This window comes from Arvicanthis niloticus, chromosome 2 (assembly GCF_011762505.2).
Source record: "Arvicanthis niloticus isolate mArvNil1 chromosome 2, mArvNil1.pat.X, whole genome shotgun sequence".
Classification (NCBI taxonomy): Eukaryota; Metazoa; Chordata; class Mammalia; order Rodentia; family Muridae; genus Arvicanthis; species Arvicanthis niloticus.
In genome coordinates this window covers 148,224,544-148,236,961 of record NC_047659.1, presented here as the reverse complement: position 1 = coordinate 148,236,961, position 12,418 = coordinate 148,224,544, and positions in this window count along the sequence as shown.

Below are 12,418 nucleotides of genomic sequence, written 5' to 3'. Positions count from 1 at the left end.
AACTTGGTAGGTAGCCTGTCAATGACCTTAAGCTTCTGATCCACATGCCTCTACTTTCCTGATGCTGGGATTACAGCACTGTGTAACCATACCCAGTTTTGTGTTGTACCTGTGGATCTAATTCAGACCTTCATCTTCATGCATGCAAGACAAACTCACTGTCAGTGAAGCTCTGCTCACATACCTGGCTTTGATGAAATTGGTGTTTTTTGTTGTTGTTGTTTTGTTTTCTATTGCTTGGGATGGAACATGGGCTTCTATTCCCTTGATATTTATATTCTTTCTTTCTCTGTCTGTCAGTCTTTCTGCCTGTGTGTCTGTGTCTCTCTGTGTGTCTATATCTGTCTGCCTTCCCCCCTCTCTCTATCTCTCTCTCTCTGGGTGTGTGTGTCCATCCCTGTGATTGCTACCAAGCTTCAGGCATATGGGAGTTCCACACTTATCCCCTGGGTGCCCTTCTCCACCTCAGCTTCATGTTCAGTACCTATCACACCTCATCTGTTGTACTAGTCCCAAGACTAAGCCTTTCTGGAATAGTGTCTGCCTGTCCTGTCACTGATGAAGCAGAACAGCCTTGTTTAATGTCCATCAGCTTCAAAGGATGGTTGGACTCCCAGGTCCCCGCCTCCTGCCTTTTCTTCCTACTTGACAATGATTGGATTGTAGCACATGCCATGGACTTGGATTTAGACTGGAGGTGAAGGAATGAATCCAAAGTATTGTTCCTGGATGCTACAGACAGAGCTGTTGTGTGTTCGTCTCTTTGGAGCCAGCCTCAAGCCAACTAATGTCCTTCCTGGGAAAGAGCAAGAGAGGAGCAGGACCAAACATGCTTGGAAAGAGCCTACTAGGGCTTCCCTGGTTTATTGAGAACCAGTAGGAGTTTGGGTAGGTAGTCCTAGCTTGAGTGCTAGTATTCAGTGCTTACACTGAGAGTGGCCACTACTCAAATTACATCCATTGATCTCTTCCTGAAAGCCTATGCTCACATTCACTCACAGTGTGAAGAACCCGCTTCAGTAATCCACAAGGGACAGTCTGATGGAGAGCTTCACTCGTGGCATCCCTGTTTCTGGCTTCCACCATCACATCTTTGTCTGCCCTGTAGGTTATCAACAACACAGGCTAGCAGGAGACTTTACTGGGGATTTCACACAGCTTTGAAGTATTAACTAAGCATCCTGGAGTTCATCACACTATCTACAATCTACTGACAGAAAGAGAATCAGGGAAGAAATGAGGGTGGTTATTAGGGACTTAGAAGTCCTGCAGTGACAACCCCTGGAAGTGCCTAAAATACTAACAGAAAGTACACAGCTGGGAATGAACTATCTGATCCTGCCATGCCATTGATCCCAAGGTATCTTGCATTTCTTCAAAAGAACTGAAATATCTGAATGAGCTGGCAGAGCTGAAAAGAAAGATGTACCTGAGAGCCCAGTGGACTCAGGCAGGAACATCACCAGACACTGGGAATCAAGACACAAGGGTCCCTGTGCTGCCACTCTAACCTGTGCTGTTGCTGCTGGTTACACTGGTTCAAGTAATCTGGAGAAGAAATGGAAGGTACAACCTGGGAATGCTGTGTGTGCCCAGCTCTCACAGAAGTATTCTGTGGGAACACAGACATGAGCAGGGCAACAGACATGGTGTTACAGAGTGGAGGTGAGCAGCATTCTGGACTCAGACCCCACCACCTCAGTTCAGTACACACCCTTAGGGCAACACACATAATTGCACTGTACCTCAATTTCCTGTCTGCAAAATATGTACAAGGTTAATCAGCCCCATGTATGAGCAATGCTTCCCAGGGCTGAGCACATCCTCCAGTTCCAATAACTATGTATTGACACTAACTCCAACTTCACCTGAGGACACAGGCTAGTGAGCTATGCAGTAGGGTTGCGTGATCCCCTCAACAATTGGCCACCACAGATCAGAGAGATCAGAGTATGAAAGACTTGGAAGAGGTTTCTTTTAAGGGATAGGAAATATATATGTTATTTCTTTATTTTGAGGCACTAGGAGTGGCCCCCAGGCTTGGCACAGGCTGGGCAAGTGTGTTCTACCCCTGAGCAACAGCCCCATAATGTTGTAGATGAGAACATGCAGATGGGAGGAGTCTGACTGACCCTAGCTGGGAAAACAAACAGGCCTCCCCAGTCCTTCTCATTCATGTTCTTGACCACACTCTTAACCCTTCCCCAAGTGTCTGCCACACAAAACAATTTAATGGTCTCCAGCTGAACCTCAGGCTGGCCTCAAGAGTGTAGCATACAGAGAAACCTGCTCTCAAGGAGAGGAGAGGAAACCAAGAAGCCTGGCCTAAGTTTCTGATCAGTGGCATAGAACTGCCTGTGAAGATAGGAGGCTGTGTTTGCAGTTCCCAGACAGCCCCAGCCTTTTTCTCAGTACCTCAGTGTGGGTCCAGGGTCAGATGGGCTCCTGGAGTATCATGGAGGCAGCCTCTTGGCTGTAGGAATATTGCAGATACAACCCTGTCCCCTGAACACAAGCTGTAGGTTGGTAATGATGTTGAGTCCTAGTGTTGTTGAGCAGAAGCTTCCCCTCTAACCTGACCTCAGCGTCCTGAAGAGCTTTTCTTACTTAGAGGCCTACTGTCCAAAGAGTTGCCCTAGAAGAAAGCAGCCTTAGCTGCCTCTCCACTGGTGGAGTGCCATCTGGGCCAGTGGGACAGGGAGCTGCTTCTGCTGTTCCTCCTTGCTCCCCACACACCTGACTGTAGCCTGCCTGGCTCACTGACTGCCTATAGCCTTTCGTAACTAACAATATTCTTCCTATTTCCTGATGGCTACCTGTGGCTAACTTCCTAAGATATCACTAATAGGTACCTCCTCCTGTGCCACAGTTCAGACATGCCTGCCTTTACACCCCCTCCATGAGAACTTATATTACATGGTCCAGAATAGTCCATCTTCATGGTCCTGACAGTACCACTGATGGAGTCCCACTTTTTTTCCTGTGCTGGTCTTAAGCTCTGGGTTTCTGTGAACCTCGCCTCAGCTTTTCAAGAAGCTAGGACTTCAGGCAAGGCTGGTTGTTCATTTTAAAAAAGAAAGTGAGGCCTTGAGAGTCCAGCTAATTTGTTGTGATTGGTAATGCATTTGTTTACTTGCTTTGCCATAGTTAACTTCTGAAGCACTTCAGACAATGAGAACATGCCAAGGAACAGGAACAAGAGGCCCTGGAGCTTCCTTTAGACTGAGGAAGAAAGAGGAGGTGACCTGTTGGTTGTGGGAATTGGGACATGTAGTCATCAAGGTTGCCCAGAGGGGGCTGCTGAGGCCCAGCATTGGTGTCAGTTTGTGAAGATCATGCAGAATCGTGCTGGAAGGGTGAGGGGACACCGCCTCATGTTGAGAACTGTGGGTTCTAGAGGCAAGAAGTGGATGGAGGTTTCTCAGGGATCCAGAGGAGACCCTGAATGAAAGAGGAGGTTGGGTTCCAAAGAAGCTTTGCATTTTGGTTTTGTCTACTCAGCAAGAATGGACAATGGCCTTCCTATAGGGCCGGAGCCCAAGTGGTGTAATTGACCACACTTTTTATTTTCTTTAAAGCTCTTCAAAGTCTGCTGGAGCATTATGGTTTTGCTATATAAGGCCATGTCATCTCACTCATTTTTAGTAAAGGCTGCTAAAAACATGAAGACCATTGTGCATATTTCTTTGTAAAGGAACGATGGAATTCTGCACTTGTTAATAGATCACAGACACCAGCAGTTGGCATGTCCTGGAGCAGGTACAGAGAGGAACAAGTGCACACCAGGGAGGCACACACTGTGCAGGTGCACATGAGTAAGGCTCACTGAACCATGGGAAGAGCAGTAGGCCACCCTAACTGTCCTCTGCTGACACGTTACACTGCTACTGACTAAGGGTACAGGATATGGCCAATATTCCTCAAACACTACAGAGTTCCTGACAGTTAAAGCCACCACTGGAAAGCCCTTGGAGGCAAACAAAGTTCCAGCCAGCATCACTGTGTTATCCAAGAACAAGTGCATTAGAAACTACACAGACTCTGCAGTTCTTTGGTCATGTGTTCATTCTCATGAGTGCCCACTGAAACATGCTACCTTCTGAGAACCGATTGTCAAGTGAGCCGCTGTTCATGCATTCTGCACTTTGTGACTCTCAGTGGTGTTCTAGACACAATTTGGGCCAGCGGGCACAGGCAGTGTGTGTGAGTGGAGTGTGGAGCTTACTTGTGAGGCAGACAAGAGAACACATAGCTAAAATGCAGAGTGAAAGGTGGGCTGCTGGGGATGCCCAATGTGTTACTGCACTCACTTGGTTCTTTCACAAGGGGCAAGGGATGTCCAGAGAGATGGAAACTTAGCAAAAGGTACCAAGGAGTTTGATGTTTGTGTTTGTTGTTTTGTTTTTTAAAGGGAGCCCAGAAGTATTCGCTTTGGGATAAGTGGTCCCAGAACTGTCCATAGAAGATGGGGGCAGCAGATAGGCCTGGTGTTTATTTGTCTTGGTTTCTGCCATGTGATTTCTTGGGTCCCAGGTCTTACCAATTGCTGGGAGCCAAACCCACAAAATTACCTGCTGTTCTGGGAAAATCTAGACAGTTAAATGGACAAGGTTAAGAAAAGACGTTCACTGTCTCAGATTCCAGGAGCTTAAAGAACGTCTGGCATTTCCTGAGAGCCAGTTACAACAGTGGGATTGTCTTGGGCAATGAGGATACAATAGTGGGAGAGCTTTAAGCAATGACCCTTGTCTAAACTTCCCATTTTGCTGTATCTTTATAAGCTGCAGCCTGATATTAAAGTTTGAGAGCTTGATCAAAATCCTCCACTTGCTCTCCTTCTTTTTGTCTCTTGTCCCTTCATTCTTTTGCTCCCTTTCCTAGGGTCTCGTCAAATCCCCCACAGGCCAGGGCAACCAATTCTATGAGGCTTCTAAACAGCCGATCCATGACAGCTGCTCAGTGAGCCTTGGCTTTTCTTCCCTCCTTATTTTACTGGGTCTTTTTTGATGAGGACAGTACATATTTGTAGTTCTCAGACTTGCTGAGCTCTCCTAGCTGGGAGTTGCCTAGTTTGTTAATTCTCACATAAGGGCAGACTCCAATGTGCCATGTTCTAGGCACTGCAGGAGAGAGAGGGTGGGTACGGCCCCTTCACTCCCTCAGGCTTGCTCTGGCCTTTGGAGACCCAGCTCTCTCCTGTGCCTTTTAGCTCAATGTTCCCTGCTAGGCTTCCAGACACATTGCTGTTGTGCTCAGCACACCCACTTCCTCAGGAAGCTGCCTTCACCCAAGCCTTCATCCTCTACTTGACATTAAACTTTGTCAACATTTTTCCCCATGAAGTTCTTCCTTCTCCTGCACAGTTCCCAGTCTCCAGCTGGCTTCTATGTGATTGGATTGCAGTTTCCAGCACTTCCTGGGGCTAGGTCCCTGGAGAGCCATAAAAATCCAGGAGTGTTTCTGGCCACCTTTCCATGTAGTCTGTAGTTCACTGTCACACACCTCGGAATACGTGAGTGTTTGCATGTGTAGTTTCATGTGTGTACCTGTTGTGCACATGCTCATGGGTGCATGCCCGCTGTGTGTACTCAGCTTTGAGGGAGCTTTCACATTGGGTTACCTATGCCATGCATCCCTGGCTGCCAATCTGAATTCCTTAAGTGGATTTTTTGATTCTGGGCTGTAAGGGCCAGCCCCCCTGTATGTCACTGGAGTGGGCATCGAGCCCACTGCAGAGTGTATTTGGGTCTTGGCCGCTCACAGGAAAAGTGCCTGAGAATAACCTTGGGTTAGGATTGCCTGTGTAGAGGAGGGGCTGTGGCTTCCACCTCGCCTTCACATTTGGTCCCTCTTGGCCCCTTCAAGCCCTTCCCTCCTACCTCCTCTTAATGGCAGATGCAACCAGCTGGGTGGTCCACAGGGCTGCACATGTCTGTCAATAGTTTAATGAGCTGACCAGCTTAGCTGCTGCCCTCTTCCCACCCTTGGAGGCTGCCTCCCAGGTGCCCATTCCTAGGATTTGTTCTCCACACCCAGATATGGAACCAACTTGGATGGCAAAGAATGACATCACTCTCTCTCTCTCTCTCTCTCTCTCTCTCTCTCTCTCTCTCTCTCTCTCTCTCTCCCTTCCTGCATCACCCCTCTCTTCTTCACTTTCTTAAAAACAAAAACAAAACCCCTTGAACCAGCCTGTGGACTTGAACAGAAACACCAGCCATCAGGTATAAGTGAATCTGCTTGCAGATGGAAAAGCCCACTGGGTTGGTGTTCGACTGGGGCTTTTGGCTCAGATGCTCTCCACTCTCAAGTAGGTTTTCCTCCTCCTCTTCCTACTTCTCTCCTCCCCAGGGACTTCATAGTGGAAAATCTCTCCCTGGGGAGTCTGATCTCATTGGAAACTGGAGGCAAGGACGTTTCTTTCTGTTTTCCAAGGCAACTATTTTTTTTTTTTTCACAGGAAGGCACTTGTCACTTCTCAGCCCCTTGGTGCTCAGCCACCCAGGAAGCCACTGGAGATTCAGTTCTGGTTGTCTGCTTTCCCCCAACACCCAGCTCCTCTCTCACCTACCCATCAAGCCTTTGCTGAAGGATTGGCTTGAGGCCATGATGGGCTGGGCTTTGTGTTCCTCCTGTCCTTCTGCCTTCATCTGTGTTCAGAGGCCCCAGCAGCAGAGAAGACAAAGTGTATCTTGAAAATGAATGAATGAAGAACAGTCATGGGGACTCACAGGGAAAGGGACAGATCATGACGTCACTGTGGGTCTACCAGTATGAGATGTCTGCTGTTCTGGGCTGTCTCTAGCCTGGAGGCCATAATCAGAGTCACTTTCTTTCCTTACATAGCACCAGAAGGCACACTTGGAATCCGCTGTGTAAATCACAAAGACATAGAGGGTCCTGCACATGTGGTGGGTGGGGTCCCCAGGGTGGCAAGAAGTCTGTGCTCTGTGTGGAATGCCTTGCCTCCTTTGATAGAACATGGTGGGGGTGGTACTGGGCATGCTTTCTTTGAAGCTCTCAAGTCTGCAGACTGATTGATGACACTCTTAACTTTGCTCCTGACCCCGTAGCATCCCCTACTGGCCCAAACATGGCAAAGATGTCCCACCTCTTTCTTACCACAGTCTGTTTTTGGATCATGCTAGTTTATTTCAGGGTCAGAAGCAGCTGGGCATTTTTAAAGAAAAGTATTATTGTCTAAATCATGCTTTATAATAAGAATACAAATCAAAGAGACAGAGAAAGCCTCACAAGCGACTGTCATGATAAACCAACTTTCTGTTAGTCCATGGTGCCTTCACCCATGTTTGCTTACAAACATGTTGCTGTAGTCATAATGTGCACAGGATTTTGGCATTGTTTCCTTTATTTAATATTCTACCACAGGCTCCATAATCATCACAGGCAGACTTTTAAATGAATAGACTTTTAAACAGAATCCATTTCCCAGTAGCTTGTGGAAGATCAATTAGTATATGTTGCTGTGACATTACATGTGTGAGTGTGCATGTGTGTGTGTATGTGTGCACATGTCTCTTTAGCTATCTGTCTCTACTGTCCTTTGTGCTGTTTGTCCAGGACAAATTAGGAGGCCTGGCATTCCTTCATTCTTTCCTAGAGTAATGGAAGAGCTTACTATGGGTTGTTAATACCAGGCAGAAGTCAGGTGCCTGAGAGCAGCCCCAGATTTAGCTCAGATCACGGGCTGATCAGTGTCTGTCCTCATGGACTGCCCTTGGGAAGTCAGTCTGGTGGCTGAGACCCCATTTTAGAGGCTGACAACTGCATTTTTTGTTGTAGGTTTGGCTTTGAAGTCTCCTGGCCTGGGTGTCTATATCCAGAGTGTAATGCTTGGCTTATTCAGGAATTCTTTTTGATTAGTTTGCTTGAGACACGTCTCCTGTAGCCCAGTCTGGTCTCAGACTTACTATATAACTGAGGATAGACTTGAACTCCTGCTCCTTCTGCCTGCATCTCCTGATCAGGTACACTGTGGAGGCCAGCTTGAGTAACTCAGGATTTTTTCTCATGTGCTTTCCTGTCTGATGCCATTGATGCCTATGGGAGAGACTGAGCTAGCTTCCACCCACAGGGAACATGAAGTCTCAGATGCCTATATGTTCAGCCCATTCATCAATAGTCAGTGAACTTGATGCAGGGCTGAGAATGCAGATAAGGGATCCACGGTGCCGTGGTGGGGCCTGTGACAAACTGAAGATGCTGTGCATGCTCGCTCTGAGTCAGTGAGCTTGATGCAGGGCTGAGAACACAGATAAGGGATCCACGGTGTCGTGGTGGGGCCTGTGACAAACTGAAGATGCTGTGCATGCTCGCTCATAGTCAGTGAGCATGATGCAGGGCTGAGGACGCAGATAAGGGATCCACGGTGCGGTGGTGGGGCCCGTGACAAACTGAAGATGCTGTACATGCTCGCTCTGAGCGCTGCTCTTCAGGTTCAGCTGATTGTTTATGGAGCCTGGCGTTGCCAGAACTTATATTTCTTTTTCTCCCTCTCTGTGTCTTGCTCTTCTTGCTGTGTAGCAGAATGCCCAACCCTGTAGAACACAATTGCAAATATTTGGCTATGCAAAAGAGGAGTTAGTGCTTAAAGTCCAAATGGGAAACATGATTCATCTGTTTAAAATAAATACTTCCAAGCAGAGCTCATTTCCTGCTGGTATCTGGGCTCCAGGTCTGTAGCAGGAGTTGCCACCACTGTGGACCTTCAGTGATTCTCCTTGTCCTTGGCCTCAGGGGTTGGGGTGCCAATGGGCAGACATGAACACTGAAGTTCCCTTTCTAGAGCCTTCCTCAGACCTCTGCTGACATGACATGGTCGGCAAACATAGTTGGAATTCCCCAGAGGTCAAGGGTCTGGATCTGTTGAGGAACCCTTATGTTTTTTTTGTTCCCAGGATCTTCTGATATTCTTTATCTCTGTCACTCGCCCTTCTTTTCCTTCCTTCCTTCCTTCCTTCCTTCCTTCCTTCCTTCCTTCCTTCCTTCCTTTTTGGCAGGGGGCAGAGTGTCTTTGTATAGCCCTGGTGTTGTGAGCACTTATTCCCCAGACTGCCAGTTGGTACTGACAGGAGGTGCCCTTGGGGTAGACAATAATGCAATGAGCAGCCATCAGACTGGTTTTCTAATGCTTTAATTCCACACTCGGGGTCACACACAATTGTTGTGGTTGAGGAGTGGACCTCCTCTTCCACTGTCACACACAGACAAAAGAATGTAACTGCTGTGGCTAATATTCCTAACAGAAGGATAGATAACATGTCATTACACGACCTGACCGGCGCATCTCAGGCTCAGGCTCAGGCTCCGACGTTTCGGGATCACCTCTTTGCATTCAGCGAGTCTTGCTCCGCTGGCATAGGCCAGTTCTCTGGGCCCACGGATGATCAGTTGGTGGTTTGTGTCTCGTTCGTTCACTCATCGGGCTGAGCGGAGTCCAGACCGGCGTGGAGTTCACAGGCAGGTCATTTTGGACTGACTTTCCTTCTCTGGTCAGGGTTCTTATGCTCTGTCCTACTCTTATCCATCTTTAACACTTTACTGCAAACGTCACACTTCTTAATCTATACGCAGGGCTCGTCAGCTGGTTATTTCTCTGGCATCCGCATAGGACTGAGGTCCTGGTCAGTTGCACAAGTGTGAGGAAGCCAGGCTGTTGTGGAGAAGCCACAGTGGGACAGTACAGGAGCTCTGGAGATGTTCTGTGGACCATGAGGAGTCACTGCTCCTGTGTAGTTGTTCCCTCTGTGCCTGTTCAGTGGTGATAAGGAGATGGACATGTCTGTGCTTCTCTGTCTGTCTGTCTGTCTCTCTGACTGTGTGATACCACACTGCTCTTTTCTAGCCCCATTGAGTAAAGCTAGACATTGGTTGAGCAGCTATGTGGGGCCAGGAGTTGGTTCTGGGAAGATCAGCTGGGGCAGGTGTCCTGTAGTTTCCCTCTGCTCTGAGGGAATTGTCCCCGAGGGCAGTTACTGCAGGCACTCAGAGGCATTTGCCAGCTCTTCCTCCACTCACCCCTCTGAGATCTGCAATAAAGATAAAGGGGTGCCTGTCTGAGGTGCTTTGAGATCCTCAGGAAGCAAAAGAGACTTGATGACACTGTATATTACTCCTCGGCTTCCCCAGATGACAGCTGTGACATGTGAGCCTAGAGATACTTAAGAAATATTGCTTGAGAGGGAAGTAAATACTTTGTGTTATTTATTATTTATTTAAAAACAAAGCTTTTCCCAGCTGGGAGGTTTCAGATCACTGACCGTGTCAAACCCTGTTTTCCTCCATTAACAACAGGTCTCATTCCCTCAGTGCCTAAGACATGACTCTGGTGTGCCTTGGCCGTTTGAAGGCTTCTGGAGAGAAAGGGATGATAGACTGAGGGTTGGAAAGCAGAGCAGCTCTAGGGTACAGCCCAGTGCAGCATCCCTCTGAGATAGAGCCCAGTATAGCAGGGGAGACCACTGGCTATATCACCTTGGTGGAACAGAATCAAGGTGAGACTTGAACATGACTTCCAGGAGTCACTGAAGACCAGGAATCCAGTGATGGCATAGGGATAGTGATAGTGGGTGAGTGAGAAAGTGGGACAGGAGAAGAGGGGCCTGGACCAAGGCCTGTTGGACTGAGAGCTGGCCAACCCAACCCAAGGGCCACATTTGCCTTAAGCACCTGCAGTCCTGCAGGACTGTAAGACTGGTTCCTTTGTATGTGTTTCTCTCCCAGGGAGCCTATTGGCAAGCTGGTATGTGTGTGTGTGTGGGGGGGTGGGGTGTTTCCTCTTATCAGATCAGTGTGGCATAGGTTAAGGACTTAGGTTTTGAAGCTATAGAGATCCAGTTCAGTCTTGGCTTCATGTCCTTGAATGATCTCTTTAACCTCTGAACCCCAGTTACTCCATCTGTAAAGTGGCAAGAATAATACTTCCTCGAGCATTCTATGAAGTTTAAAAACTAGCATGGTCCTCGGACACATAGTAGGCTCCGAATGGCAGCTGCTGTTGTCAGGGCCAACCGAGAGCTGTAGGTGTCCCGTGTCCTGAGATCACAGAGGATCAGCTGGACCTTGGCCCAAACCCCTCCACTCTCAAGTCTCTTTTCCCATCCTGTGGATCAGATCTGAGCTGGCAGACACTGGCAGGAGGACCTGCTGTCCAGGACGCATCCATGCCTGAATGGTAAGTCACTGGCTGCATCCCTGCCTGCATTGTGATTCTAGGGTACTGAGACAGCTGCACCCCCTGATAAAAATGAGGCACCAAAAGGAACCAGAGCTTTTGTTCAATGAGCCATTATATTGTGTCTCCCTAGCTCCCCCACTCCCCTCTTCTATATCTCAAAATAAATAAATAAATAAATAAATAAATAAATAAATAAATAAATAGAAGAAGAAAAGAATGGAAGAGATGAAGGGATGTCAGCACCAGATCACAACACGGGCTCCAGGAGTTGGCAGCTTTCCAGTGCCTGCACAGCATTCCCTCCTCTTGCTTTCCTCAGCTCAACCTAATTAAGATAAATTGGAGTGCACCCCTAGAAACAGAGTTTCCTGCATCCCTGCCACCCATCGGAGCCCTTCCTCAGTGCAGTCTGTGAACACTGTCCCTGTCTGATGCTTCCCTCAGAAGAGAACCACCGAAGTGACCACCCCATTGTCCACTGCTGTGGTCGGAGTCTCCTTCCCCAAGCATCCCTTGAGTCATGTCATACTCCCACCCTGGAACCTTCAGAGGGTCCCTGTTGCTCGTCTTCAGGCTCCTCAGTGTAGCACAAGGCTCTTCAGAATTTGACCTTGGCCTGCCTTTGCCTGGTAGACATATGTTTCCATGTAGCAGCCAACTCTGTTTCCTGCATGGGTCTGGAAATTACCTGCCTTTGTGCCTTTGGTCACATGGCCCATTAGCTTAGAAAGCCTTTATCCTGGTGGGATTAGGGCCATTCTGCAGGGATTAGTTGAGGTGCCAACTCTTCCAAAAATTGCATCTTGCCCAGGAACATGATCCTGCCTCACCTGGCACACAGCAGACTCAGAATTAATGTTGAATTTGCTCACAGACCCTCCTCTGTCACTGTGAGGGTCTCTTCCAGAGCCTCCTCAGAGCCCTGCTGTCTGTGCCCGCCCTTCCCAGCCTTGGAGCACATTTGCACTTTAATTACACATGGTCTAAATTCTTCACTTTGTCTCTCTTTAAGTTGCATGTTTTGTTACTTTCCCAGCCTTGTTTGTTCTGTCTCTGGGCCTCATAGGCCAGGGCAGTGAGAGGGTGTAGCAGAGCCTCTGCTTTGCTCTGCTCTGACCAACTGTGGTGCTGTGCAAGTAGCCATCAGTCTCTCAGCTCCCCACCTGTAAAACAAAGGGTGCAACTCAGCTGCCTCTAGGATTTCTGGGTAGGATAATATGA